Below are 13,069 nucleotides of genomic sequence, written 5' to 3'. Positions count from 1 at the left end.
AACGTGATCTGTTTTCATTATGGGGAACAATGACCGGCCCGCAGAGTGGAATGGCGGCCTGGGAGTTTTTAAAGGGACAGTACACGTTTATCACAGTTGTATGATTAGTACATGAAACATCGGGGAAATTTAAAACGAATGATTTGAGGGTATTATCATAATTATTAGGTTTTGTTTTTGTGGTAAACGTTTTGGGTTAAGGGGTTTTCCGTGTTCCCAGAGACAAGATATCTTAAAGGAGTACACTCATATTGGAATAGGAGTTTTACTTTCTGAGTTTTATTTAGACAAGGGACTTTGTTAAGATAAAGGGTTCTTTTGGTATGTCTAGATATGGTATGGAACACGAATGTAGGTGTAACCTTTTGACCTGTTTTCATTGCATTTTCCTGTGACTTGATCACTCACGGGGGGATGTAGTGAGAATAATGAATTTGTGGTCATTTGGGATACTAGTTTTGAGGTAAATTGATTATAATAGAGTTTATAACTCTTGACCATAATTGTAGTTTTAACCACAGAGGAGTCAGGATTCTGTTTTTAAACATTGGCTATGACGGTTTTGAATGGGCTGTTATTGATTTGGTATTATAGAAAAAATCCCATTTGTCATCAATAATAAATGGGGGAAGATATGATACATTGAGGTTTGAACAGGAGATATTTTAAGCCTATAGGGCATGAAAATAAAAGTGATAGAGAGCTTATTAGTAAAGAAAGGAATTTATATGGTTAGCATTTGTTTTGGCCATTAGAAGATAGAGATAGGTTTATTAAGGTTATGTAAGGACTTTAGAGATTGACACTATAAGACATGTTGTTATTTTTAAATCCATGATTTCAGATAAAGTCAAAACAGTGAGACACTTAGTTAATATTGCAAAGGAACACATAGTTGTCATTGACTATTATAAAAAAAGGGCAGACAGAGGGGTCTACCCCGCACTGTTGAGACCTTGAAGGTTTGAGAGTAGAGTGGGGAGGGTAGACCAGGAAATGAGTAAGGTAGGCTGTGAAATAAGATAGGAGAGAAAGGGTTTAACATATATAAGCAGCACAGATACATTTTAAAGTAGATACGTCACTTGACAGAGAATTGGAAAAGAATAGATATGAATGTACGCCCAAGGGAGAATTGGATATGCGGCGAATGAAAGGGACGTTCCTATATTTTAATGTACTAAGTCATTATTTAGAGTAGGTAAGGTTGATACCTGGCCAGAGCCAGGTATCAAACGGGGGAGGGGTACATTGTGGTCTAGGATAGGATGGGGCCTATTGGATAATAAACTAATTTAAAATTAAAAATTTCTAGCTAAAAAATAGGCATAGAAGTTAAATATATAATCAGATAGAACAAATGAGAAACTGTTTGTTAACCAAACCTGTATGTCCAAGATTTTATGCATTACAGGTGAATTAAAGGAGAAGGTGATTCACCCGACCTGGGGGCATATCGCACTTGGAGGGTGAGACACACTGACACTGCCGAATGATCACAGAGTTAAGGAGAAGAACCGTTGCTAATAGAGTTCGGGGATCAACTCCTTAATGAAGAAATCCCTGACCCCGACCTTTCATCACTGTGTACGTTCATAGAAGTGAAAGTGTTGCTTGGTCTCTGGCTGATGATGTGTTCTCTGGGAGAGGATGGGGCTTTACAGGACTGCTTGTAGTCCTGAGCTGTCTGATTAGGATACAATGGGGATGTTACCATCACAGTACTGCCAGAACCACCACCAGTTCCAACGGACCAGGGTTCAGCCGGCCTCCTCCACCACTTCAAGACCAAGTCCCACGCCATCACCTAAGCTCTACAATCTGGTACAGGTAATAAATGTAAAAGACATCTCAGATAGTGACCAATTGGGGACTGAAACTGGTTATGAGGGAAGGGAGAATATGTGGTTGGCCTACAAAACACTTAATAGAAGGGACTGTGTCGTATGTGGACATGCCAGACCTATTCTGGCTGCTCACTCATTTGCCCTAAGTAAGGGGGAAGGTTGGATGTGCATATTGGAAAGTTTAAGCCAAATTCAACCCTGTGTAAAACTCTGAGTCTTGTGTTCCCAGAAGTCCCTCCCCAGAAGGCACCGTGGGGAGTTAAGGCATATGGTGGATATTACAGCTGTATCACTGGTACAGGTAGAGGTATAGACTATGGGAGGCTCCCTACTACTGCCTGCATCACTAATGTCACTATTAAATAGAGGTGTTGCTGATGTATGGTGGATGTGTGGACCTGCCAGGCGGTTGACCCCATTTTGAAAGGAGATTGTCAGGGCACATGTGCTTTGGCCAGTCTGATAAACACCATGGCCTATTATTGAGGTTACAGCTAACCAACTTCTGGGAGCTGCACATGACACAGAGGCTCGGGACCAACCCAGGAGACGGTAGAAACGTGACGCTCCTTGGTCCGAGGGTACAGATAGCATCCACACCAACCTGTTGGGGGTCCCAATAGGGGTCCCCCACGAATTCCAGACATTAAACAGGAATGATGGCCTGTGGCATCTGATGCCCATCATTGGCCCAGCTATTGTTGATGCTAAACAAAATGCCTGGGTCAATTATATCTACTATAATTAATAATGATTTGTTAAATACACCCACACAGCACTTACAGGGATGGCTGAACAATTGGATGCTACCTCTCAAACCAGTAGACAAAATAGACTAACACTGGACATGATTCTGGCCGACCAGGGAGGTGTATGTAAAATGTTTGGAGAACAGTGTTGCACGTTTGTCCCTAACAATACTAGTCCGGATGGGAGCATTTCAAAAGCTCTGAGTGGGTTGGCAAGGTTATCAGTGGAGATGAAGGGTCTTGCAGGTGTGGAGGAGAGTGGACTGTTCCCCTGGCTGGGTGGTTGGTTTGGTAAGTACACTGCAATGATGATTACTGGATTTCTGACCCTAGTTGTTGTTTTAGGGTATGCTCATGTGCTGTGCTGCCTGTATCATACCTTGTTTGAAGAAGTCTGTTACAGATGTGGAAAGGGCCTCTGGTATGATGCCGTTGCTTGATGCTCCAGTTGGAGAGGCTGATACGAAATCAAGCTTTCGCAGGAGAGTGGGCCTGACAGAGGAGGACCCTTGGTTTGCTGTAGTTGATGTTGTCGAATGAATAAAAAGTGATGTTTGTCCTACCTGTTGTGAAGGTTTGAAGTTCCCGGGTGGCGACGAGCCCACCTGGTACAGGTTGTATAGAGGGATGGACCTGAGGGTTTAACATGATCTCGTTTTTTGGTTACTAATGTGTGATTGGCCACTCCAGGTGTAGCACTTGGAGTGGTCTCCTTTTTTGTCCTTGCTCATTTACCCATACTTGAGGGGGCTTATTGTTTTCATTATATCCTTATTTTTTCTTTGCTTGCGGCAGACGAACCAGATCTAGCTCTTATTGTCACGTCTCTGGTGAGACGTGAAGAGGGGGAATCAAAAATTTGTCTTCTGACAAATTTTCCCTTGTCTGATGTTTTTTGCTTTACTATTGTCACGTCTCTGGTGAGACGTGAAGAGGGGGAATCAAAAATTTGTCTTCTGACAAATTTTCCCTTGTCTGATGTTTTTTGCTTTACTATTGTCACGTCTCTTGTGAGACGTGAAGAGGGGGAATTAAAAATTTGTCTTCTGACAAATTTTACCCATTTGCCTTTTTACTTTTATGTCACGTCTCTTGTGAGACGTGAAGAGGGGGAATTAAAAATTTGTCTTCTGACAAATTTTACCCATTTGCCTTTTTACTTTTATGTCACGTCTCTTGTGAGACGTGAAGAGGGGGAATTAAAAATTTGTCTTCTGACAAATTTTACCCATTTGCCTTTTTACTTTTGTGTCACGTCTCTTGTGAGACGTGAAGAGGGGGAATTAAAAATTAGTCTTCTGACAAATTTTACCCATTTGCCTTTTTACTTTTGTGTCACGTCTCTTGTGAGACGTGAAGAGGGGGAATTAAAATTTGTCAGAAGACAAATTTTATCTAGTTTATTCACGTCTATAAGACGTGAAGAGGGGGATTTGTAAGAAATTGTAATAGATACTGGAAACTTGTTATAACAACTTCTCAACATAAGCTATTCTTTGCACAACATGCACCCACCCCCTCTTTTCTCTTAGACACATTCTGCTCTCATCAGATACCAACCACAGACACACACACCCACACCCAGAACAGGCCCCTGCAACAACAACACGCACACACATTCTTTTCAAGGTTGGGACTCGAAGACAAAGAACAATGTTAAGAGCCAATGGAACGTCGACACCAGGCCCGAACAGGACTACCCACGACCCAGATCGACCAATCCGACGAACAGACTACCAGAATTTACCTACGTCATTTTACTGTATAAAATGATCTGCACACCATGTTTCGGGGCTCTTCCGATAGTTCCCTAAGAACTAGACGAACGAGGCCGTGCAGCACGCTTTGCCAGATATCTTTACCTTTGAATAAACTGCCTTTACTATACCTTATCCACCTCGTCCAATGTCTCAACTTGGTCTCATTTCTCCAGTAACGATTTATCAACACAATCTAGTTATTTTCTGTATACTTTTCTGAGGCCATATGGTTGTTTGTCTGTCTACTTGGCGCTGTTTAGAAGGTTACTGCTTTGTCTGTGTATAAATATTCCATTGCTGACGACGTCTGTCGTTATGTCGTGATCTAAGCCCATGCTTGCTTGCTATTATTTTTTTTTTCTCGCCCAGGCATGTTTCCTGAGCGACAGATCTTTAGAAAATAAAATGAAAATGAAGACCTAAATCTGTGTCTGGAATAAATACAGGCCGCATTAGCCTACCTTCATCTAAATCTGTGTCTGGAATAAATACAGGCTGCATTAGTCTACCTTCATCTAAATCTGTGTCTGGAATAAATACAGGCTGCAGTAGCCTACCTTCATCTAAATCTGTGTCTGGAATACATGCAGGCTGCAGTAGCCTACCTTCATCTAAATCTGTGTCTGGAATAAATACAGGCTGCAGTAGCCTACCTTCATCTAAATCTGTGTCTGGAATAAATACAGGCCGCATTAGCCTACCTTCATCTAAATCTGTGTCTGGAATAAATACAGGCTGCAGTAGCCTACCTTCATCTAAATCTGTGTCTGGAATAAATACAGGCCGCATTAGCCTACCTTCATCTAAATCTGTGTCTGGAATAAATACAGGCTGCATTAGCCTACCTTCATCTAAATCTGTGTCTGGAATAAATACAGGCTGCAGTAGCCTACCTTCATCTAAATCTGTGTCTGGAATAAATACAGGCTGCAGTAGCCTACCTTCATCTAAATCTGTGTCTGGAATAAATACAGGCCGCATTAGCCTACCTTCATCTAAATCTGTGTCTGGAATAAATACAGGCTGCAGTAGCCTACCTTCATCTAAATCTGTGTCTGGAATAAATACAGGCCGCATTAGCCTACCTTCATCTAAATCTGTGTCTGGAATAAATACAGGCTGCAGTAGCCTACCTTCATCTAAATCTGTGTCTGGAATACATACAGGCCACATTAGCCTACCTTCATCTAAATCTGTGTCTGGAATAAATACAGGCCGCATTAGCCTACCTTCATCTAAATCTGTGTCTGGAATAAATACAGGCTGCATTAGCCTACCTTCATCTAAATCTGTGTCTGGAATAAATACAGGCTGCAGTAGCCTACCTTCATCTAAAACTGTGTCTGGAATAAATACAGGCTGCAGTAGTCTACCTTCATCTAAATCTGTGTCTGGAATAAATACAGGCCACATTAGCCTACCTTCATCTAAATCTGTGTCTGGAATAAATACAGGCTGCAGTAGCCTACCTTCATCTAAATCTGTGTATGGAATACATGCAGGCTGCAGTAGCCTACCTTCATCTAAATCTGTGTCTGGAATAAATACAGGCTGCAGTAGCCTACCTTCATCTAAATCTGTGTCTGGAATAAATACAGGCTGCAGTAGCCTACGTTCCTCTAAATCTGTGTCTGGAATAAATACAGGCCGCATTAGCCTACCTTCATCTAAATCTGTGTCTGGAATAAATACAGGCCGCAGTAGCCTACCTTCATCTAAATCTGTGTCTGGAATAAATACAGGCTGCAGTAGCCTACCTTCATCTAAATCTGTGTCTGGAATAAATACAGGCTGCAGTAGCCTACCTTCATCTAAATCTGTGTCTGGAATAAATACAGGCTGCATTAGCCTACCTTCATCTAAATCTGTGTCTGGAATAAATACAGGCCGCATTAGCCTACCTTCATCTAAATCTGTGTCTGGAATAAATACAGGCTGCAGTAGTCTACCTTCATCTAAATCTGTGTCTGGAATAAATACAGGCCGCAGTAGCCTACCTTCATCTAAATCTGTGTCTGGAATAAATACAGGCCGCAGTAGCCTACCTTCATCTAAATCTGTGTCTGGAATAAATACAGGCTGCAGTAGCCTACCTTCATCTAAATCTGTGCCTGGAATAAATACAGGCTGCAGTAGCCTACCTTCATCTAAATCTGTGTCTGAAATAAATACAGGCCGCATTAGCCTACCTTCATCTAAATCTGTGTCTGGAATAAATACAGGCTGCAGTAGCCTACCTTCATCTAAATCTGTGTCTGGAATAAATACAGGCCGCATTAGCCTACCTTCATCTAATTCTGTGTCTGGAATAAATACAGGCTGCATTAGCCTACCTTCATCTAAATCTGTGTCTGGAATAAATACAGGCTGCAGTAGCCTACCTTCATCTAAATCTGTTTCTGGAATAAATACAGGCCACATTAGCCTACCTTCATCTAAATCTGTGTCTGGAATAAATACAGGCTGCAGTAGCCTACCTTCATCTAAATCTGTGTCTGGAATAAATACAGGCTGCAGTAGCCTACCTTCATCTAAATCTGTGTCTGGAATAAATACAGGCCACATTAGCCTACCTTCATCTAAATCTGTGTCTGGAATAAATACAGGCTGCAGTAGCCTACCTTCATCTAAATCTGTGTCTGGAATAAATACAGGCTGCAGTAGCCTACCTTCATCTAAATCTGTGTCTGGAATAAATACAGGCTGCAGTAGCCTACCTTCATCTAAATCTGTGTCTGGAATAAATACAGGCTGCAGTAGCCTACCTTCATCTAAATCTGTGTCTGGAATAAATACAGGCTGCAGTAGCCTACCTTCATCTAAATCTGTGTCTGGAATAAATACAGGCCGCATTAGCCTACCTTCATCTAAATCTGTGTCTGGAATAAATACAGGCCGCAGTAGCCTACCTTCATCTAAATATGTGTCTGGAATAAATACAGGCTGCAGTAGCCTACCTTCATCTAAATCTGTTTCTGGAATACATGCAGGCTGCAGTAGACTACCTTCATCTAAATCTGTGTCTGGAATAAATACAGGCCGCAGTAGCCTACCTTCATCTAAATCTGTGTCTGGAATAAATACAGGCCGCAGTAGCCTACCTTCATCTAAATCTGTGTCTGGAATAAATACAGGCTGCAGTAGCCTACCTTCATTTAAATCTGTGTCTGGAATACATGCAGGCTGCAGTAGCCTACCTTCATCTAAATCTGTGTCTGGAATAAATACAGGCCACATTAGCCTACCTTCATCTAAATCTGTGTCTGGAATAAATACAGGCTGCAGTAGCCTACCTTCATCTAAATCTGTTTCTGGAATAAATACAGGCTGCAGTAGCCTACCTTCATCTAAATCTGTTTCTGGAATAAATACAGGCTGCAGTAGCCTACCTTCATCTAAATCTGTTTCTGGAATACATGCAGGCTGCAGTAGGCTACCTTCATCTAAATCTGTGTCTGGAATAAATACAGGCTGCGGTAGCCAGCCATGCATTAGGCTATTTATTGGCCTATTTCGTTGATTATTGAATAGGACTAAGTAAGTAAATAATGTGCATTTTCATCTGTCGGGGTAATTTATCTTTGAACAATGTGTGTGAATGAGTGAAGGAACATAATGATGCACTCTAAGTGATAGAGCAGTAATGTAGATCTGAGGTATGGCCTTTACCGGCAATTAAAGCGCACTTCCGGGTTTTCCGATCGCCAGTAAATCCGATTACGAGTATTGAGTGTGATAAAACGGATACGATTACGAATACGAGTATGACGAGATCGGCACACTCCTAGTTATTAGGTTTGGCTGCATGGTGACAGTGCATTCAGAACCCTCCAGTGGCTAGACACACTACAACCTTCATTTTACCAGGTTCCTGTGAAGCAACTGTAATGACAGTCCACCACAACCACCCGATTAAACTATCGGATGCCACAACATACCCAACAGTTTGAGATCATTGTGAGGGGATTTCGCCAGTGGTTCGTATGGGGAAACGGGCTTCCGGGAAAATGTTGACTGAGGTTGCAACAGTAACCAAGGGGGGGAGGGGCTTAGTGAAGGGTAAATTAATTCCGGAGTAAATCCTGATTCCTCCAACCTGGATTTGTGAAAAACCTGGGGATTTTTGGAAGGTTTTGGGAATGTGAGTATTACTTTGGTGTTGGCTTCCATGTATTTGTAGAGCACGTTTACAGAGATGACCAGGTCTCCTGTGTTGAGGGGTAAGATCTGTTCCAGCCCTGGGGATCAAACTTCCTACGCTCCGTCACACAGGCATGGAGGTAGCAGAGGGAGAAGAAGAGATCGTTGAACACCTGCTCCCGAGAACACATCTCCAGGGTATCCTGTAAACAGAGACAGAGAGAGAGCAATAGCTATCAAAATCAAATGTTATTTGTCACATGCGCTGAATACAACAGCTGTAGGTAAAAAGCAGCTGCTGTAAGTGAGCTTCTCTACAGGTGAAAAGCAGCTGCTGTAAGTGAGCTTCTCTACAGGTGAAAAGCAGCTGCTGTAAGTGAGCTTCTCTACAGGTGAAAAGCAGCTGCTGTAAGTGAGCTTCTCTACAGGTGAAAGGCAGCTGCTGTAAGTGAGCTTCTCTACAGGTGAAAGGCAGCTGCTGTAAGTGAGCTTCTCTACAGGTAAAAAGCAGCTGCTGTAAGTGAGCTTCTTTACAGGTGAAAGGCAGCTGCTGTAAGTGAGCTTCTCTACAGGCGAAAGGCAGCTGCTGTAAGTGAGCTTCTCTACAGGTGAAAAGCAGCTGCTGTAAGTGAGCTTCTTTACAGGTGAAAGGCAGCTGCTGTAAGTGAGCTTCTTTACAGGTGAAAAGCAGCTGCTGTAAGTGAGCTTCTCTACAGGTGAAAGGCAGCTGCTGTAAGTGAGCTTCTTTACAGGTGAAAAGCAGCTGCTGTAAGTGAGCTTCTCTACAGGTGAAAGGCAGCTGCTGTAAGAGAGCTTCTCTACAGGTGAAAGGCAGCTGCTGTAAGAGAGCTTCTCTACAGGTGAAAGGCAGCTGCTGTAAGAGAGCTTCTCTACAGGTGAAAAGCAGCTGCTGTAAGTGAGCTTCTCTACAGGTGAAAGGCAGCTGCTGTAAGTGAGCTTCTCTACAGGTGAAAAGCAGCTGCTGTAAGTGAGCTTCTCTACAGGTGAAAGGCAGCTGCTGTAAGTGAGCTTCTCTACAGGTGAAAGGCAGCTGCTGTAAGAGAGCTTCTCTACAGGTGAAAAGCAGCTGCTGTAAGAGAGCTTCTCTACAGGTGAAAAGCAGCTGCTGTAAGTGAGCTTCTCTACAGGTGAAAGGCAGCTGCTGTAAGTGAGCTTCTCTACAGGTGAAAGGCAGCTGCTGTAAGTGAGCTTCTCTACAGGTGAAAAGCAGCTGCTGTAAGTGAGCTTCTCTACAGGTGAAAAGCAGCTGCTGTAAGTGAGCTTCTCTACAGGTGAAAGGCAGCTGCTGTAAGTGAGCTTCTCTACAGGTGAAAGGCAGCTGCTGTAAATATTAACTACTGTTGGGCACTGAGTTTTCCCTCACTGCATGACCTTGACCAGGAAAAACTCTGAACCCTGCTCATTTCACAAGGCATCACTCGTACAGTATGAGTTAAATTCTATAGCTACAAAGCAACTTTTTTTAATCAGCCATTTGTTTGCCTCTGACCTGGTTGAAGTTGTGGAGGGCAGCGTGCAGACTGGCGTGCATACCGGTGGGTGGCTCGTTGGTGATCTTGATGGCGTCCTCCAGGATGCCTCTGGGGATGACGTGCTGGTCAGGGCTGGGCGCTGGCTCCCCGCTGATGAACACCCGGTAGTCATGGTGTCCGCCCCGGTCCTCTCAAGGAAGGCTTCCAGAGCGGGCAACCAATGCGTCACCAGGTGCACTTTCTGACCGAAACAACACACACACACACACACACACACACACACACACACACACACACACACACACACACACACACACACACACACACACACACACACACACACACACACACACACACACACACACACACACACACACACACACACACACTATACTGTATTTATTGTATTTTATGTGTTCATTAACGTTTCTTAATGAGGGGAAATGTTTCTAGAAACAAGACCTAAACACTTTTGTTCTAGCCAAGTACCGAAGCAGCTGACCTAATCTAATCACGCTTTAGATTGAACCAAATTGATTGAATCAAATTGATTGAACCAAATTGATTGAACAGAATTGATTGAACCAAATTGAACCAAATTGCCTTTGGTTCCCTGGCTCAGATCAAGAAGGCAGATAATCATGTTGAATCAGGTGCTCTATTCTATTGTCGCTGGCTGGCTGCTGGAACAACATCATACAGTCACAATGACCCCCCAGACTACCACTAGTCTAGTATAGCTGCTGGAACAAAATCATACAGTCACTATGACCCTCCAGATTACCACTAGTCTAGTCTGGCTGCTGGAACAACATCATACAGTCACTATGACCCTTCAGACTACCACTAGTCTAGTCTGGCTGCTGGAACAACATCATACAGTCACTATGACCCTCCAGACTACCACTAGTCTAGTCTAGCTGCTGGAACAACATCATACAGTCACAATGACCCCCCAGACTACCACTAGTCTAGTCTGGCTGCTGGAACAACATCATACAGTCACTATGACCCTTCAGACTACCACTAGTCTAGTCTGGCTGCTGGAACAACATCATACAGTCACTATGACCCCCCCAGACTACCACTAGTCTAGTCTGGCTGCTGGAACAACATCATACAGTCACTATGACCCCCCAGACTACCACTAGTCTAGTCTGGCTGCTGGAACAACATCATACAGTCACTATGACCCCCCCCCCCCCCCTCCAGACTACTGCTGGAACAACATCATACAGTCACAATGACCCCCAGACTACCACTAGTCTAGTCTGGCTGCTGGATCAACATCATACAGTCACTATGACCCTCCAGACTACCACTAGTCTAGTCTGGCTGCTGGAACAACATCATACAGTCACTATGACCCACCAGACTACCACTAGTCTAGTCTGGCTGCTGGAACAACATCATACAGTCACTATGACCCTCCAGACTACCACTAGTCTAGTCTGGCTGCTGGAACAACATCATACAGTCACTATGACCCCCCCAGACTACCACTAGTCTAGTCTGGCTGCTGGAACAACATCATACAGTCACTATGACCCCCCAGACTACCACTAGTCTAGTCTGGCTGCTGGAACAACATCATACAGTCACTATGACCCCCCAGACTACCACTAGTCTAGTCTGGCTGCTGGAACAACATCATACAGTCACTATGACCCCCCCCCCCCCCTCCAGACTACTGCTGGAACAACATCATACAGTCACAATGACCCCCAGACTACCACTAGTCTAGTCTGGCTGCTGGATCAACATCATACAGTCACTATGACCCTCCAGACTACCACTAGTCTAGTCTGGCTGCTGGAACAACATCATACAGTCACTATGACCCTCCAGACTACCACTAGTCTAGTCTGGCTGCTGGAACAACATCATACAGTCACTATGACCCTCCAGACTACCACTAGTCTAGTCTGGCTGCTGGAACAACACCATACAGTCACTATGACCCTCCAGACTACCACTAGTCTAGTCTGGCTGCTGGAACAACATCATACAGTCACTATAACCCTCCAGACTACCACTAGTCTAGTCTGGCAGCTGGAACAACATCATACAGTCACTATGACCCCCCAGACTACCACTAGTCTAGTCTAGCTGCTGGAACAACATCATACAGTCACTATGACCCTCCAGACTACCACTAGTCTAGTCTGGCTGCTGGAACAACATCATACAGTCACTATGACCCTCCAGACTACCACTAGTCTAGTCTGGCTGCTGGAACAACATCATACAGTCACTATGACCCTCCAGACTACCACTAGTCTAGTCTGGCTGCTGGAACAACATCATACAGTCACTATGACCCTCCAGACTACCACTAGTCTAGTCTGGCTGCTGGAACAACACCATACAGTCACTATGACCCTCCAGACTACCACTAGTCTAGTCTGGCTGCTGGAACAACATCATACAGTCACTATGACCCCTCAGACTACCACTAGTCTAGTCTGGCTGCTGGAACAACATCATACAGTCACTATGACCCCCCAGACTACCACTAGTCTAGTCTGGCTGCTGGAACAACATCATACAGTCACTATAACCCTCCAGACTACCACTAGTCTAGTCTGGCTGCTGGAACAACATCATACAGTCACTATGACCCTCCAGACTACCACTAGTCTAGTCTGGCTCTTGGAACAACATCATACAGTCACTATAACCCTCCAGACTACCACTAGTCTAGCCTGCTGCTGGAACAACATCATACAGTCACTATGACCCCCCAGACTACCACTAGTCTAGTCTGGCTGCTGGAACAACATCATACAGTCACTATGACCCCCCAGACTACCACTAGTCTAGTCTGGCTGCTGGAACAACATCATACAGTCACTATGACCCTCCAGACTACCACTAGTCTAGTCTGGCTGCTGGAACAACATCATACAGTCACTATGACCCTCCAGACTACCACTAGTCTAGGCTTCCTTACTGTATTACTGTGTACAGCAGGCTGCCCAATTCCTGTCCTGGAGGGCCCAAACACTTCTGGTTTTCATTGGATGACACTGGATGACCCAGTGTCTGCTGTTCCCTACCTGCAGGATGACCCAGTGTCT

The 13,069-nt window shown here is 44.1% G+C and overlaps 1 pseudogene; it reads right to left on the bottom strand.

The window, feature by feature from the left end:
* The window catches only part of LOC120047319, a 52,605-nt pseudogene that overhangs the window by 16,497 nt on the left and 23,039 nt on the right, over nt 1–13,069 (bottom strand).

The sequence above is a fragment of the Salvelinus namaycush genome, chromosome 5, assembly GCF_016432855.1.
Source record: "Salvelinus namaycush isolate Seneca chromosome 5, SaNama_1.0, whole genome shotgun sequence".
Lineage (NCBI taxonomy): Eukaryota > Metazoa > Chordata > Actinopteri > Salmoniformes > Salmonidae > Salvelinus > Salvelinus namaycush.
Note: the sequence above shows the minus strand (reverse complement) of the source record. Positions and strands in the feature narration are given on the sequence as shown.